Here is a 19,340-nt window from a genome sequence, read left to right as displayed (position 1 = left end):
TGTTGAATTTTGTCAAAAGCCTTTTCTGCATCAATTGAGATAATCATGTGGTTCTTGTCTTTGGTTCTGTTTATATGCTGGATTATGTTTATTGATTTGCGAATGTTGAACCAGCCTTGCATCCCAGGGATGAAGCCCACTTGATCATGGTGGATAAGCTTTTTGATGTGTTGCTGAATCCGGTTTGCCAGTATTTTATTGAGGATTTTTGCATCGATGTTCATCAGGGATATTGGTCTAAAATTCTCTTTTTTTGTTGTGTCTCTGCCAGGCTTTGGTATCAGGATGATGTTGGCCTCATAAAATGAGTTAGGGAGGATTCCCTCTTTTTCTATTGATTGGAATAGTTTCAGAAGGAATGGTACCAACTCCTCTTTGTACCTCTGGTAGAATTCAGCTGTGAATCCATCTGGTCCTGGACTTTTTTTGGTTGGTAGGCTATTAATTGTTGCCTCAATTTCAGAGCCTGCTATTGGTCTATTCAGGGATTCAACTTCTTCCTGGTTTAGTCTTGGAAGAGTGTAAGTGTCCAGGAAATTATCCATTTCTTCTAGATTTTCCAGTTTATTTGCGTAGAGGTGTTTATAGTATTCTCTGATGGTAGTTTGTATTTCTGTGGGGTCGGTGGTGATATCCCCTTGATCATTTTTAATTGCGTCGATTTGATTCTTCTCTCTTTTCTTCTTTATTAGTCTGGCTAGTGGTCTGTCAATTTTGTTGATCTTTTCAAAAAACCAACTCCTGGATTCATTGATTTTTTGGAGGGTTTTTTGTGTTTCTATCTCCTTCAGTTCTGCTCTGATCTTAGTTATTTCTAGCCTTCTGCTAGCTTTCGAATGTGTTTGCTCTTGCTTCTCTAGTTCTTTTAGTTGCGATGTTAGAGTGTCAATTTTACATCTTTCCTGCTTTCTCTTGTGGGCATTTAGTGCTATAAATTTCCCTCTACACACTGCTTTAAATGTGTCCCAGAGATTCTGGTATGTTGTATCTTTGTTCTCATTGGTTTCAAAGAACATCTTTATTTCTGCCTTCATTTCGTTATGTACCCAGTAGTCATTCAGGAGCAGGTTGTTCAGTTTCCATGTAGTTGAGCGGTTTTGATTGAGTTTCTTAGTCCTGAGTTCTAGTTTGATTGCACTGTGATCTGAGAGACAGTTTGTTATAATTTCTGTTCTTGTACATTTGCTGAGGAGTGCTTTACTTCCAATTACGTGGTCAATTTTGGAGTAAGTATGATGTGGTGCTGAGAAGAATGTATATTCTGTTGATTTGGGGTGGAGAGTTCTATAGATGTCTATTAGGTCTGCTTGCTGCAGAGATGAGTTCAATTCCTGGATATCCTTGTTAACTTTCTGTCTCGTTGATCTGTCTAATGTTGACAGTGGAGTGTTGAAGTCTCCCATTATTATTGTATGGGAGTCTAAGTCTCTTTGTAAGTCTCTAAGGACTTGCTTTATGAATCTGGGTGCTCCTGTATTGGGTGCATATATATTTAGGATAGTTAGCTCTTCCTGTTGAATTGATCCCTTTACCATTATGTAATGGCCTTCTTTGTCTCTTTTGATCTTTGATGGTTTAAAGTCTGTTTTATCAGAGACTAGTATTGCAACCCCTGCTTTTTTTTGTTCTCCATTTGCTTGGTAAATCTTCCTCCATCCCTTTATTTTGAGCCTATGTATGTCTCTGCGTGTGAGATGGGTTTCCTGAATACAGCAGACTGATGGGTCTTGACTCTTTATCCAGTTTGCCAGTCTGTGTCTTTTAATTGGAGCATTTAGTCCATTTACATTTAAGGTTAAGATTGTTATGTGTGAACTTGATCCTGCCATTATGATATTAACTGGTTATTTTGCTCATTAGTTGATGCAGTTTCTTCCTAGCCTCAATGGTCTTTACATTTTGGCATGTTTTTGCAATGGCTGGTACCGTTGTTCCTTTCCATGTTTAGTGCTTCCTTCAGGATCTCTTGTAAGGCAGGCCTAGTGGTGACAAAATCTCTAAGCATTTGCTTATCTGTAAAGGATTTTATTTCTCCTTCACTTATGAAACTTAGTTTGGCTGGATATGAAATTCTGGGTTGAAAATTCTTTTCTTTAAGAATGTTGAATATTGGCCCCCACTCTCTTCTGGCTTGTAGAGTTTCTGCTGAGAGATCTGCTGTTAGTCTGATGGGCTTCCCTTTGTGGGTAACCCGACCTTTCTCTCTGGCTGCCCTTAAGATTTTTTCCTTCATTTCAACTTTGGTGAATCTGGCAATTATGTGTCTTGGAGTTGCTCTTCTCGAGGAGTATCTTTGTGGCGTTCTCTGTATTTCCTGGATTTGAATGTTGGCCTGCCCTACTAGGTTGGGGAAGTTCTCCTGGATGATATCCTGAAGAGTGTTTTCCAACTTGGTTCCATTTTCCCCCTCACTTTCAGGCACCCCAATCAGACGTAGATTTGGTCTTTTTACATAATCCCATACTTCTTGCAGGCTTTGTTCATTTCTTTTTCTTCTTTTTTCTTTTGGTTTCTCTTCTCGCTTCATTTCATTCATTTGATCCTCAATCGCAGATACTCTTTCTTCCAGTTGATCGAGTCGGTTACTGAAGCTTGTGCATTTGTCACGTATTTCTCGTGTCATGGTTTTCATCTCTTTCATTTCGTTTAGGACCTTCTCTGCATTAATTACTCTAGCCATCAATTCTTCCACTTTTTTTTCAAGATTTTTAGTTTCTTTGCGCTGGGTACGTAACTCCTCCTTTAGCTCTGAGAAATTTGATGGACTGAAGCCTTCTTCTCTAATCTCGTCAAAGTCATTCTCCGTCCAGCTTTGATCCGTTGCTGGCGATGAGCTGCGCTCCTTTGCCGGGGGAGATGCGCTCTTATTTTTTGAATTTCCAGCTTTTCTGCCCTGCTTTTTCCCCATCTTTGTGGTTTTATCTGCCTCTGGTCTTTGATGATGGTGATGTACTGATGGGGTTTTGGTGTAGGTGTCCTTCCTGTTTGATAGTTTTCCTTCTAACAGTCAGGACCCTCAGCTGTAGGTCTGTTGGAGATTGCTTGAGGTCCACTCCAGACCCTGTTTGCCTGGGTATCAGCAGCAGAGGCTGCAGAAGATAGAATATTTCTGAACAGCGAGTGTACCTGTCTGATTCTTGCTTTGGAAGCTTCCTCTCAGGGGTGTACTCCTCCCTGTGAGGTGTGGGGTGTCAGACTGCCCCTAGTGGGGGATGTCTCCCAGTTAGGCTACTCAGGGGTCAGGGACCCACTTGAGCAGGGAGTCTGTCCCTTCTCAGATCTCAACCTCCGTGTTGGGAGATCCACTGCTCTCTTCAAAGCTGTCAGACAGAGTCGTTTGCGTCTGTGCAGAGGTGTCTGTGTGTCTTAGTTTACTGTGCCCTGTCCCCAGAGGTGGAGTCTACAGAGACCGGCAGGTTTCCTTGAGCTGCTGTGAGCTCCACCCAGTTCGAGCTTCCCAGCAGCTTTGTTTACCTACTTAAGCCTCAGCAATGGCGGGCGCCCCTCCCCCAGCCTCGCTGCTGCCTTGCCGGTAGATCACAGACTGCTGCGCTAGCAACGAGGGAGGCTCCGTGGGTGTGGGACCCTCCCAGCCAGGTATGGGATATGATCTCCTGGTGTGCCTGTTTCCTAAAGCGCGGTATTGGGGTGGGAGTTACCCGATTTTCCAGGTGTTGTGTGTCTCAGTTCCCCTGGCTAGGAAAAGGGATTCCCTTCCCCCTTGCGCTTCCCAGGTGAGGCAATGCCTCGCCCTGCTTCAGCTCTCGCTGGTCGGGCTGCAGCAGCTGACCAGCTCCGATCGTCCGGCACTCCCCAGTGAGATGAACCCAGTACCTCAGTTGAAAATGCAGAAATCACCGGTCTTCTGTGTCGCTGGCGCTGGGAGTTGGAGACTGGAGCTGCTCCTATTCGGCCATCTTCGAGAAAATTTTCATATGTGTCATTTCTCATGAATACTAGTTGCCCACAGGATATTCCTAGAAACTGAATTGTTGATTTGAAGTGTAGGAACATTTTAAATTTATTTGGATAAATATTACCAAATAACTTTCCACAAAGGTGTGTCAATTTATACTCCTCCTAGTAGTGAGGTGCTTCTTTATCTACTAAGTGAAAAATGGCATCTCACTCATGTTATTTGTATTTCTCTGATTATGAGTAAGGTTAACTATCTTTCCATATGTTTATGAGTTATTTGTATTTATTTTTCTATGACCAATCTGTTCACATTAAAGACTATTTTTGACTCTGCTTAATTGTCAAATATTTGGAGTCAAAACTGTTCTAGTTAATATTTCTTCCCCATTATTTTCTCTGAGTAAACAATGTTACACTTCTGTCATCCTACTGGTTGTCTACCAAACAGCTCTGTCTAAATATTTTGCCTAAATTTTTCCCTAGCGAATATTGGTGCTTGGCAGATGTGAGCTGGGGAGAGTGGGGATGGATGGCAGTGTTGTCCCAGGACAGGTGGTTAGACTGAGCTCAGATCTTCACTTCCATAGCATGTGAAAGTCTACAGCTTAGCCCTCTCCTTCCAGTTCTCACTATACCCGCGAGCTGGGGGGAATCCTACACTCATCTCACTTTCTGTCTCCTGGATCTTTGTGTGACATATTTGGTTTCTACACATCCTCTGCGTACAGGCAACAAACTCACATTCCTTACGTCTCTCTCAAGTACTTCCACGGAACTGGAATATTTTTGAATTTAATTGAGTTTACCAAAGCTGTGAAGGTTATGAGACATCACACCTTTAAACACTTTTTTTTTTTTGGACTCTCTTTTGTCTTCTACATCTCTCCCCTGAACTCCTTCCCCCACTTATTTCTCAAACATAAGTTCCTCTTTTTATGTATGTTGTCTTTTGGCAAGCACATTTTTTGAATTCTGTGTGACCTTTCCTATGTACGAAATAGTATACACAAGTATTTCTTCAAAACAATGCAGTGCCCTTACTAAGATGAATTCTGGTTAACAAAATTTCTTCCATACATGTATATCTGGAAATCTCTGTCATTTTCATATGCATCTCACCTGCTAATACTGGACAAAGGGATAGACTCAAGGGCTATGATGTTGACTTAAATGTCACATAATGCTGGTAGTTCATGAGAAAGAATTTACAAGGTTCCTCCAACGAAAAACATTTTGAGTCAAGTGCAAAGGTCTCATTGATAAGGTGTAGGAAGGTGTTCTTCTTTTTCTTATCTAAATTTATTTGTAATGGTCGTTTTTATGTATTCATGCCCAACTTCCATACTGAAGATTTCTGACATTGATAAAACATTCTGCATTGTAGACCAACCCTCAGCTTCTAAAAATCTTTGTTCAAAGGTCAGTGCTTTTTAGAAAAGGTGTCCTGGCACTAACAACCACCCTCTGTTTTTTTTTTGTTGTTGTTGTTGCTGTTGACTTTTTAAAGATTTCTCACTGGACTATTATTCCCTGATCTGTTTATGAGCCTTATATTATACGATTTTTCTGCCCCATTCACGACATAGAAGTCGTCAGGCATAATGATTATTATTCAACTTTCCGTCTCCATTCACAAATTTATCTACACACACCCAGTCTTCCCTTATTTCCAACAGTCTTAGTGGATGGGCACTTCTTTTCCTTCCCAAGGTCAACCTGTCCCTTTCTGCCCTTGACTCCATAAACCTTCTCAGATCTAGCTGATATCTCCCTCCCTTACTAAAAAACACAAATATCTCTTCTAAACTCTTAACTTTGAATTCTATTTAGCAATTCCATTCTTTCTCCTTTACTTCTTATCAAAATTTTAGAAAGTGCCTCCATCTATCTGTTTTCATTTCTTTCCTCTCCATTCACTCATCTAACAACTACAATTCACCTTCTGTCCCTACCAATTTACTGATTTCACCCAGTCACCAATGATCGCCTAATTCTCAAATGAATTAAGTTTTCAATTTTACCTAATTGGGCCATGTGTCTGCCTCTGTTGCTATTGATCTCTCCCCAGTTCTTGAAAAATATTTCTTCTTCTCTTCCATAGTACCACTCTGTTTTGATTCTCTGTATGCTTTTACGACGGACCCTTACCTGTGTATTTTTAGTGTGCTCCTCTTCTTTGACACATTCTTAAAATGCCTCTTTCCAAAGGCTCTGTCATTGCCCATTGCCCACTGAATTCTTCTGCTTCTACCTCCAAAATTCCTGTATTTTGTGTGCAAGATTCTATCTTTTTCACTCTCCTTGAGTTATCTCGCCAAATTCCTTGGTGAGGTATCTACTACTAATATACTAAAGATCATGAAAGATCTACACCCAGCTCAAAGCTGTCTATAAACTCCAAATATTGAAGGACAGCCACACATTGATTATTTCATTCCATTGTTCCACAGTCTGAAACTGAGTTCATTTCTGCCCTGCTTGGTTAGCTTCTATTACTGCTTTCTCTATCTCTACAGGGGACCAAGTGTGCCAACATTTATTTCCCCAATGTTTTAAGCTAACACTCATTTATTTTTTATTTATTTCTGTACCTTTTTTTTTGTTGTAAATCAAATTTGCAAACTTAATTTCCTAAATATTTCTCAACTCTTCCCCTTTCACTGTGTCTCTGCCATACTACCCTTATTAAGGCTCTTTTTTTTTTCTATTGCTTATCAAATTTCAGCAACTTCCCAACAAACCTTCTAGCCTCTTTTGTGTTGTCTATCTCAAATTATTCAGTATATTCTAAAGTCATATCTCTATAATGTAAACATGACATTTCATTCATCTTTAAATCCTTGCTGTCTCTCCATCTCATTTCTTATCACTACCTTCCTCATGACACCATTGCTCTTATCTGTCATGATGTTTCCTGTCCCAGGCCTGTGTTCAGACCCTACTATATTAAATGTTCTCACATTCATCATCTTCCAATTAGCAAGCTATTTTGTAAAAGCCCATAACTTTAGATTTGTCTGTTTATACAACTGTCTCTCCCACTGATTTGAATACCTGAGGACAGAATAATACCAAGGGCAGTGCCTGTCACATAATATATGCTTAATGGTATCATCAAATAGATGTATCAGGGAATGATTTAGATAAAAATCATGGATCGGATATCTCAAGGTCCAACTGAACACTGGGCCAATATAATCATTTCACTTCTCTTGATTTTATTCTCCTTATTGCAAAATGAGTATAATGAGATTAATCACTTTACAGGATTTTTACAAAGATTAAACAAGATAGTACTATGCAAAGCATTTGGCATGGTGCCTGATGTAGTAATTGCTCACTGAATATGACAATATAATACCAACAATGAACTTTTCTGCTTCTACTGGTAATACTGTTGGTCAGCATTATCAGGAGGGTAATTCATGAGTCTATTCTTTTCATTCATCATCACTATTATTAGCTTTAACAGTGAGGAAATTGGCCTTATGGAGGCTCATTTTCTCAATAAGTGAGCTCAAGGATCATGCTGGCTTTATTACTATTTTTTAATTATAAAGCTATTTTACTTTATTTTCCCAATTGGAAAACAGTGAATGGAAGGAGCATCCAAAAACTGCTCGTAGCCCCACCATCCAATTGCAACCACTGTAGCCATACAGATTTTTCTCTTGAGGGCTCTTTTTCTACACACACATTGCACACATTGAGGGTGGTTGTAGCTGTTAGTGCTGGTGACCCCGATGTTAATTCTGCTACTTAGTGCAAGGATCATAGACACTGGGAAAGCATAGATTTAAAGAATCTGTAGGGAAAGGAGATAGGTTTAATCTGAGTCCAGAGCTGAACAAGAACCCAAAATTGAAGATCAGTTAGACCCTCTGTTAGCATTAGATCCTTCAGAAGGCACAGAAACAAACATTTGCTTGTTTCAGAACTCCAGCATTAGAGTTGTTAATGTCTATACATATTAGTAACAATGGTAACTTACTACTTGCTCAGCTAATTAGGATTTCAGCCACATTTAACTTTCGAAACACCATGTTTTCTTACATTACGATTTCTCAATGTGTCACAGTTATTGTTTTAATCAACAGCCATATATTCTCATCCTCTGGGCGTGAGCACCTGACATTTTTAAATAGATCTGTCACAAATTCAACATTTATTTAGCAACAGATATTAAACAGTAGGAATGGACATTCTTTTCAATGTATTAAATTGTGCTAAACTAAAACTGGAAAAAAGGAATCATTCATTTATTATTACTTTAATTAATTCAATGATTATCTATTGCCTAACTTCTGTTTGATAGCCATAGCCCTGGGCTCTGGTTAAACTGTGATTAACTTACATGTTTAATGCCTTCAAGGTACTCCCGTTAGCCAGGAAATCGTCATAAACAAGATAGTCAAATAAATGTAAAGTTTCGGATTGTGATCAGTACATTGAAAAAAAGAACATGCATCATTACAATAAAATGATAAAGTTGGAAGGTATGGAATGGGGGGACCTGCCTTTCCATAATTAGGGAAGATGCCTTTGAGGAGGCAATATTTCAGCTGAGATCTAATGGAATATAAAGGTCAGCCAGGCATCAGCTTGATAGGAGAGCATTTTGGCTTGGTGGCCAGAAGGAGTTTGCTTCCTGGGGGTACTGAAAGAAGCCCAGCATGGCTGGAGTTTGGAGGTGAGCAAAGGAGTGAGCAGCTATGATGAGGACAGACAGGCCAGGCCTGATTACATGGGGCCTTGTAGGCCATGTTAAATAATTTGGGTGTCTCCAAATGTACTGTTTGCAAACTCATGGTCTCCCCTTTGATGCTCTATTCTAGGTGATCACTACTATTGTTGGGGTCCGTGTGTTTCCTAAACAAAGGAATGAACACACAAGACTACACAAGACAAGACAAACATGGTGGCCACCTTGAATGGCATGCTCTGCTTTATTTTATACAGTCATTTGTGGAATGTTGCCAAGTCACAAGACACATTGTTGTTTTTCTGACCTTTCCCTGACTTTCTGGATTTTCAAGATATTTACACATAAACAAGACCCCAAGGTCTGCTGTTTGCAGCTGGCTCCTTTGTCCTCCCTGTTTACAGGGAAGGAATGCCCTGCTTCGTTTGCAGGAGCAGGACTTATCGGGAATGCCCTGCTTCACTTGCAAGAGCAGGACTTATCAGAAACTTCTCGTTTGCAAGCATGTAGTCCTCTACATTTCCCCTTTCCTTATTTACAAGTTTGAATTTCTTTTAAAACCATCATTACATGTTGGGCTCACTGGGATTTGGTGTTTGCCCTTTGGCACCGTCTCCAGCAGACTGTGAAAATGACAAAGGCAAGAATAACAATCAATACATTACTAGAAACAGAGGTCAGCAAAGTTTTTACAGGGCTCATAGGGTTCAAAGACGTCAAACTTTGTGCAATACCAGTCATCAAATCTGCACCAGTCAGCAATGGTAACTGATTGTGAAATGTTTCAGAAATGTTCTGTGTTAATTCTTGTATTTCTAGGGAAAGATTATTATGACCAATTAAAAGTCTCTTTATCTCAGTCCAATTATTTACAGTGCTGTTAAAAGGAACAGGAGTAATACAAAGTTGGGTAGTGTTCCAATCACATTTCAACAAAGCTCGGGTATTCAACACTGTTAGCTGATCTCCCAACCAAGAAACCACTTGCTCCAGATTATCCACTCGTTCAGTCAAATGAGCATCTACGTCTTGTTGCTGCTGCCACAACAAATGTGATTTTTCATGCCATTGTTGCACAAATTCTGCATTTTGTATACTCTGGTGTAGAGCTAATCCAGCAACAGTGGTGGCAGAAGCAATTGCTACAAGTCCTATCACCGCGGTCACAATGATTCCAACCATCCTCCCACTGTGGTGGACAAGATCTTGCATAACCTTGTAAATTTGAGTAACCTCAGCAGATTCACTCCAAGTACGTATTAAGTTTACAGGTAGCCAGGTTTCTTTTCTGGCTCTTAGTATATATAAATCGGAATGAGACTCATTCCAATTATTATTCCACCAAGTAGTATTTATACAACTTAAGAATGTACAATGGTTTGTACAGTTAACTACCCCTGTATTATTGTCCCATTTAAAAATTCCTGTCAACAACAAGTAGGGCTTTCTTACACATGCAATAACATATCTAGAACTATTTTGATGCAAAAATATATGGAAAGGGTTAGCAATATTAGTAAGATTTAAGGGCATGTTTCCCATGAAAGTGAACATTGGTTTACCAGCAGCTAGCAACTTCCAAATATGACCTTGTATTTGTGAGGTATTAGCCAAATGTGGCATAGGGGGTGATAGACCACCATCATGCCAAATAATAGTTTCATTGCCATCTGCAGAAATGCTGTGATTACCTTTATGCCAATGCAGGTTGACATGGCTGAATTTAGTCTGAAAATCTCCATGTACACTCCAACCTGTAACAAGGTATTTATGACTCTTCCCTTTTACTTCTAACAACAATCGTGGCCCACTACTTCTATATCTAGTCCACTCTAGTTGGGAAACACTTCCAGACACATCAGGGATAGGGCATAAAGATAATGTACTTGGCAGAGTTTCATTAAGTACAGCAGTATGATTATACTTAAAACTTTGAGCCACAATAATCATAGTAAAGGCAGAGATATAACTATAATTATAGCAAACAGCCCAAACCTCATGAGAAAGATGCAGACAATGTGGACTACCCCCAAGACATATAGGTAACCCTTCAACCCCAAATTGATATGAACTATTTACTGTGCCAGTGTTTAACTCAGGATCCTGGTTTAAAAAAGGCGATGGCATCCAAGCAGTATCATTAGTAAATACTGGGACTTCTCTGTCTCCCCAGGCCACACCTTGATATAAGGGTGGAAAAGGAATATAAGCCCAGTATGTAAATTCTCCAGCTGTTACCTGACAATTTACTATGGCCAGCATAGCCAGGAATAAAGTCAGTGGGGTTTTGGGCTGCCCAGCTTGTTGAACAACACCTTCAGCTTCTTAACTTTTTCAGTTGTCCCCATGTCGGGGGCTCTGCACGTCGAGTTCCGAAGGTGAATGTTCTCTGAGCGCTCAGATTTAGCTCCTGGAATTCCTTCAGGAACTCTTCAGATTGGCTCCTCTTCGCCATGGCACTGTTTCAACCCTCGAGATGGAAACCACTCATCTCTGGCACCTGTACGGACAAGAGCATAGCCTCGGCCCCATTGTGAAACTTTTCCTTTTAAATATTTCTCTTGTAATGAAGGAAAATACACCCACAGATTACTGTTTTGCAGCTTTTTTAAAGGCTGTTGAAAATGTTTCACTGCTGCAGACTGCTGTAATTGGTGCCAATGGTTGAGAAAATTTAAAGTAAAAAAGTCTTTCAGAATTTGATGTTTTGGGGAATCTCGCCCATCTCACCCTTTTAGTTTTAAAAGTTGTAATTTTAAGGTAGCATTGGCTCTTTCAATAATTGCTTGACCTTGACTGTTAAATGGAATACCAGTGGAATGATGAATATGGTATAAAGAGAGGAAGGCAGCCAATTTGCAAGAGCAATAAACAGGGCCATCATCAGTTTTTAATTCAGTAGGGACTCCCATAACTGCAAAGCAAGTAAGTAAATGAGTAATAACAGAGTCATGCTTTTCAGAGGGTAATGGCATAGCCCACTGGAAATGTGACCACATATCAATAGTATGATGAACATATTTTAAATGACCAAAGGAAGGAACATAGTTACATCCATTTGCCAAATGTGATTTTGTTGAATGCCTTGAGGATTAATACTTGGACTTAAAAAAGGTGCAATAATAGGAGCACAAGTTAGGCAGGCTCCGACAATAGCTTGGGCTTGTCGGCGTGTTATAGAAAATCACCGTTGTAATCCTAAACTATTAGTATGATGTAGTTGGTGCTCATCCTGAGCCCGTTGGACGCTGCAAATAAGTAAAGAATCAATCTGACTATTGCCAAAAGATAAAGGTCCTGGCAAAGCTGAATGAGAACGAATATGAGTGATAAAAAAGGGGGGCGGTGGGGGAAGTAAGAGTTACAAATAAAAAAGAAAATAATTTTTGTAAAGGAGTTTGAGGAAATAATGGTAAAAAAGTCTGAGAAATATATTTAGTTACATATAGGCCAGTCTTGTAGAATCATAAGAATGGCAAAAAGTTCTCCTTGTTGTACTGATTCAAATGAATAGTGAGAAATTTTTGAATTGTCTGAAGTCCAGTATCCATCCTTTCCATTGCTTGAAGCATCAGTAAAAAAGAGTGTAAGAAATAGGATTATATGGCAGTAAAGAATATTGTTGCAGAAAAGCAAATAATTTATTTTGAGAAAAAGAACCAGTATACTCAGCGCAAGCCACTTGTCAACCCGTACGAATTTCCAACAGAGATTCAATGTATTGATTAGATAATCGAGTAATAATTTTTATAGGGTCAGCACCAAGCAACTGATGAGCTCGATGTCATCCCTTAATAATTAATTTAGCCAATTTATCAATATATGGGTGAATTTTTTTTTAATGGCTTTATTAGCCAAAAACAGCCACTCCAGAATATTATTATCTTGGTGTAAAATGGCTGTTGGTGAATGGGAAGTATGAAAAAGACACAACAAAAGTGGAAGATTGGGTTCAATATAATCAAGGTGAGCTTCACTAATTTTATTTTCTATAAATGATAATTTTTCTTTTGCTACAGGGGATAAAGTCTCCATAAGTTGAATACAAGTATTTACAGTTCTAAGATCAGTTAATAAGTGCCATTTTCCTTTTTTTTTTTTTTTTTTTGATGAGACAAACACAGGGGAATTCCATGCAGAAGTACTTCATTCAGTATGCCCCTCTTTCCTTAACTAAATTCTTTAAAGCCTTAAGTTTTTCTTTAGATAATGGCCACTGTTCCACCCAAACAGGAGTTGTAGGTTTCCACTTTAACTGTAAAGCTTGAGGCTTGTGGACAGTGGCTAAGAGTTTAAAGGATTGTAGCCCATTTTGAACATCATATTTTTGGCAGCTGAAGAAATATGAGGAATGCTTAACAAGGCACCAAATTGTTGTAAAAGATTATGGCCCCAAAGGTTAATATTAATGGGAACAATATAAAAGAACACTTTTCCTTGTTGTCCTTCAGGTCCTACACAGCTCAGGGGCTTGACACTTTGGTAGACTATAGAAGCAGTACCTAGGCCAGATAGAGTAACTGATACTTGTTTCTTTTTCCAATGATCAGGCCATTGAGCCAAACATATAATAGATACATCCACTCCTGTGTCGACTAATCCCTCAAAAAGTATCCCATTAATTTGGAATGAACATAAAGGTTTTTGATCAGAAACTAAAGTTTCCCAGAAAACAGTTTTCCCAGTACTAACGAAACCTCCTTGACAAGACACATTTCTAGATAAGAAAGGAAAAAAAAAAAAAGGCAATAAAAGCAATTGTTCAATACATTCTCCTGCCTCTAGGCACATAAATTGTGAGACTTATACCATAATAAGGATTTCATCAGTAAAATCAGGATGAATAATTCCTGGGGACCACCATTAACCCCCGCATAGCGCTGCTGCTTCGACCTAGTAAAAGTCCTACACGTCCCTTTGGCAAAGGACCACACACTCTGGTAGCCAACTTATATATTCCTCCATTAGGAGATAAAGTATAAGGTTGGACAATAGCTAGGTCAGCAGCGGCACTCTGCTTAGTGGCAGCATAAAGCTGGGAAACTGGAGTAGGGTAAGATGTCTTTAAGGAGGACTCAAGGTCATTCCTTGATGTTGTAAGCCACTGCTCACTGGGTACTGGGGTAGGCCTGCATTGTAGTTGTTGGGGCCCCAAGCCTGCAGGCTCCGGCTCCCATTTCCTGAGAGGGGTGACAATACATTCTCACTTTTATCAGTTTTTTAATGGCATTCATTGGTCCAATGTCGACCCTTGCCACATCGTTTACACATATCAGATGGTAACCTTTTTTCTTTTAGAGCAGAAGAGCCTAATTTTTTCAGCATTCCTTTTTAAAATGACCCAGTTTCCCACATTGATAGCATATACCTTGTTTAGAATTGCCTTTTACTGAAAAACAAAACAAAACAAACAAACAAACAAAAAAAAAGAATTGCCTTTTAAAGCCTTAGAAAGTGCCCCAGCAAACAATTGATCATTGTAAATAGCTCCTCCAACACCTGCACAAGCCCAGATGTATTCAGCTAAATCAGCTCCACTAGCTTTTAGAGGATGCAGCAATTTTTGGCACTCGGGATTAGCACTCTCAAAAGCCAGAGTATCCAAAAGAATTTTAGCAGCAGGGCCTGAACCTACAGTCTTTAATACAGCATCTTGAAGATGGGCTACAAAATCTAGATACAGCTCAGTGGCTCCTTGTAGGATCTTTACAAAAGATAAAGAAGTTTTACCCGCTATTTCAACTTTAGTCCACGCTTTTATAAACAAGGCTTTAATCTGAGTAAGAGCAATATCATCTAGGCCTGCCTGAGCATTAAGAATGGCATATTGTCCTGAACCCATAAGCTGCTCTTCAGTAGGTCCTGGGGGATTTCGGGTAGCATTTTTTCTAGCTTGTACTCTTGCTTCCTCCCACCACCAACTTTTTAATTGAAGCCATTGCGAACAATCAAGGACAGCCTGTCCCAACGTTTCCCAGTCAATAGGAATCATCATATGTTCTGAAGAGAAGGAATCGAGAAGGCCAAGAACAAACGGTGACTGAGGTCCTTAATTAGAAATTGTAGCTTTCGTTTCTTTCAAAAATTTAAATTGTAGGGCTGTAAAAGTCACATTCTGGCCACCGTTTGGGACCTGAGCATTGGGGCCAAAAGCAACCCGTGTTATTGGGAATAAATCTAATTCCTCTAAATCATCCTTTTCCTTCGATTCCTTCTTTTCTACTACAGGAGGAAGAGGCACAGAGAAAACCTGACCTGACATAGGCAAAGAGGTTGGAGGTGGAGGCAAAGGGAAATCCTTTTCCAAAGGAGCAGAAGGGAAGGTAACAGGGAAGGCTCATGGTGGAGAGCTAGGAGAAACAGGAGCAGCGGTACCTTGCAATTTTAACAACTGTTGTAACATCGCTAAAACGCGCTGCAAATCAGAATTTCCTTCAGATGAAGGAGGCATTAGCTCTTTTTCCAATTCCTTGTCCTCAACAACCGGGGCATAAATATGTTCCTCTCTAGGATCATTCCTCTCTAAAGCTTCAGATACCTCACCTCCTGTGGCAGTATCGCCATGCTCTGAGTCAGTTTCAAGTAACTCTAATGCCTGAGTAATGGAACTACACAAAGTCCACAAAGTCAGAGGCATTGTTTGCCCTCACTGATGAGCTCAACGCAGGACTTTAACCACTTGTAACCATTCCTTTCGATTTAACTGCACTTTGGTTTGATATTAAAACCAATAACAATGTTGTTCAACATGGGCAAACAATCACTTCAAAGTCTTATATTCCTTAACTAACTTCTACTCCTATAGACATCAACAGTCCCTGGAGTAACCGCAAATATTCAGAGGCCAGAGAGGTGGAATTCCCCATAATTTTCCCGTGGGTCTCCCTTTCTTTATTTACCTGCCCGGGGTGTTCCACCTCCAGTTCCTTGCTCTCGTGGAGCCACAGATCCTGCTCACTGTGCCAGATGTTGGGGTCCACATGTTTCCTAAACAAAGGAATGAACACACAAGACTACACAAGACAAGACAAACATGGCAGCTGCCTCGAATGGCACGCTCTGCTTTATTTTATACAGTCATTTGTGGAATGTTGCCAAGTCACAAGACACATTGTTGTTTTTCTGACCTTTCCCTGACTTTCTGGATTTTCAAGATGTTTACACATAAACAAGCCCCCAGAGTCTGCTGTTTGCAGCTGGCTCCTTTGTCCTCCTTGTTTACAGGGAAGGAACGCCCTGCTTCGTTAGCAAGAGCAGGACTTATCGGGAACGTCTCATTTGCAAACACGTAGTCCTCTACAGCTATCATTATCTGTCAAACATGCTTGTGCATAATGTTAGCTTGGTACTTCAGTGCACATTCATACTCCTTCTGGCTGGAATGGAAATAGTATTAACTTGAATTAGAATGTGTGCTGAGAGACTTGCCAGCAATATAGTCCTGGGTAAGCTTTGAAGCCCTACTGGGCCTCGTATCTTGTGAAATTATGAAGAGATGAAGCAGGATATTTCCGTGACATTTTTGCAGGTAAGAACTGGAGTGCATGGATGCCAGCAGGGGGAATTCCGTGAATTCCACCCCTTGTGGGAAGGGAAGTGCAGGTGAGCAGGTGCAAGAGCTGGGGTAAGCACCTTTAGGTACCAGCAAGAGCAAACTCCATGCTGTCCCCACGGCAGCATCTAGGGAAGGGTGCCTATGATCCCAGAAGCCCCAGAGGAAGTGTTACAGTGCCCTATTAGCTTTGCTGTCTGTGGATGGCTTAAGTGTTAACAGCTCATTGAAGGGTCAGTGTCAGCCTTTTGCACCCACACTCATGGCACCCGAGTTCTCGTCTGGCATCCAGGAAGAATGAGGTTGCTTGAATAAATTGAAGATGGTAAACACAGGAGATTTTAATGCTGGTGAAAGTGGCTCTCAGCAGGAAGCAGAGCTGAAAAGGGCACCGTGTGGGAAGGTAATTTTCCCCTGGAGTCCAGCAAGGGGTAGACTCTTCTCTGAAGCTATTCCATCAAGGTGTCCATCTGAAGTCAAGCATCTTCTCTCCAACATCCAACCGTAGTCCCAGACGTCCAGCTCCTTCTCCTCTCTCTGCCAGCTGAACCTTGGGTTTTTATGGGCATAGGATGGGGGCAGGGCAGGCCATGGGTGGTTTTGGAAAAGGCAACATAGGAGCAGGAAAACAGAGATGTAGGTTCTCACTTTGGGTTGTGGTCCCAGGCTTTTCGGCTTAAGGATGGGGCCCTCACTGAGGATCTGCCCTCTTCTGCCCAGAATTTCCCTGCCTGCTGTCCCTATCAGAGATACATCTCAACATTTTGAGATGAGAAATAAATAAAATAATACATGTTAACTCTCCAGCACGGGGCCTGATAAAAACCAGTTGTTACTAAATACTAGTTTCCCTGTATCTCTCCACTTATGGAGTTTTTACCTATTCCATTCCATTGTCCTTTTCTAAGCCACCAAAAATTTTTTGGTTGTATACCACCTATTTACCCTTATCCAATAATTTACTGTAGTTTTATTATTTATCTGTCTTACTTATCTTAGTAGATTAGGGTGGAGATCATGCCCACACCTCACAGTGATGAATAGCAGTGAGCACAGAGGCGATGTTAAGTAAATCTGTTGTGTTTGCATTTTATAATCCACTAAAGCAAAGGAAATCTTGACTGGCAAACTGTGCAGGATACATGTAACAAAATGGAAAAGGAAAAAGGATTCCACAGTTCCAGGGAAGTTAAGGAGAACCTGCTTAGGGAGCATGGGATAGAGAAGAGAGAATGCTATTTCAGGAGGGAGAAAGGGCACTTGATACACGATGCCCAGTTTAGACATACCTGCCTATGCCTGTGATCCCAAACTACATGATGAATTAAAACAACTGATTATTTGCACTCCCCTTTAGTTCATTAATTCAACATTTATTTAATATTTTCCATTGATAATGCTATATCTTTAGCTATATCTTGGTCAAATATCTGAACTGAGTAATTTAATTTTGGACAGACTAAATATTATGTGAATAATTTTAAAGCAGTGAGTTGTGGCATAGGTTTCTTACATTGTATTTTTCTATATGAAATATTATAGGGTTTATATTAACATAAGTTATCAAATTTTTTTCTTGTACACTACATCAAGCAGTACAATTTTTAATTATAAAACATGATGAGATGATCTTATAAATAGAAAAACAACATTTTCAAATTTTTTATTTGAATATTACTTTTGTAGGTGTAATTGCTGAGAATCTCCGTGAATTTTATCTATCAAGTACAAATAGTTTGTTTCCATGTCCCTATGTAGAACAGAGATCAGCAGAGTTTGTGGGCCACATTATAGTTTTTATTTTATGATCCTACTTTTAAGATAATTTTTAAAGCATGTCTATCTTAATTATTCAGAGATTTTTTTCTATCCTTATGTTTAACTTTTCTTTCAAGTTGCTTCAAGATAAGCACTTTAAAAGCAGAGTGGTTTATACAATGAAATAATCCCTTGAATGTTTTTATTGTCTTTGTCCCTTTAGTATCCCAGATTGCTATGTCCTTTTAATTTTCAACAAGCAAATTTCTCAGAAGCATAATCATTTGATTTAGATATTTTACATGAATACATTTATCCCTCTTAATAGAATAAAGACCTTTATTATATTAGACTGAGTATTTCTCCCAGGTATTAAATTTATCTTCAACCCAGTGGTCCAGGTTCCAAGGGATGCCTATAATTAGATGTAATTACATGTCATATTCATCAACCAGTAGTGTTTCAGGTCATGATTCTGCTACTCTCCTCCCTAGACCTTTCCCACATTCTCTTCCCACCTCCCTTTTTAGAGCCTCCCTTATGATCCCTACCAAGGAAATGTCTCTAAATTACATCCTACTTCTAAAACTGTCTGAGAGCTAGTTCCCATGAGAGCCTATAATCAAGAGTGATAACAGAGGACACGGCATTGTTTTAATGTCCGATTTTCCCTGAGGAACATATCTTTAATTTCCAACTTTAAATCTCTGTCTAAAACCACCTCTATAAAGGTAGCTGCAGTAGGCCTGGCAGTCTTGCTCTAAAGTAGCTTCCTCTGCTTTTGGACTTGAGTTGTGTCTCAGTGTGCATGATGTGATTCTTATGATTTATTTTTTCTTGCAGTACCTTGGAGTGTAGCAGCCAAAATAGGAGAATGAGTTTTCCACAGATGTCCAAGACACACTTGCTGGCCTCTTTTGCTTTTTTCAGGATTTTCTAAAAAATAAAAAGTACATGCTTTGGGCCCAGGCCAACTCTGGGGGGAGTGTGAGGTCCAGGCAGGAATCTATTGGAGATTCGTTTCCATTCTGCACTCAAGGTCCTAGAACTCTTCAGAGGCCTCCTGCCAAGAAAGTAGGTGGGGGCAAGGACACTAGACAGCCTAGTTGTCATTTTCTTCCTCCTTTTCTTCCACAGATTTTGCTTTTCATTTCTGTTTTCCAATGTTGCAGATCTTCCCTTGTGGATTGTTTTGATCTCCTCAAATGAACCAGTAAATAAATAGTAGAGATAGTGGTTTGTTTGTTTGTTAATGCAGTTAGCATCAGATTTACAATCATCTTGCATTTCCCCCCAAGTTTTCCTTGGCGTTACTAGGCAGACCCAATTTGGTGACTTCCCAGTATTGCACTGAAGGATGGGCAGATAGACTGTTGCCATGGAAACAAGGTAATTGCTCAGAGGATTCAT

Source organism: Macaca thibetana, chromosome 4 (assembly GCF_024542745.1).
Source record: "Macaca thibetana thibetana isolate TM-01 chromosome 4, ASM2454274v1, whole genome shotgun sequence".
NCBI lineage: Eukaryota > Metazoa > Chordata > Mammalia > Primates > Cercopithecidae > Macaca > Macaca thibetana.
The sequence above is the reverse complement of the archived record's forward strand: the minus strand, read 5'-3'. Positions refer to the sequence as shown.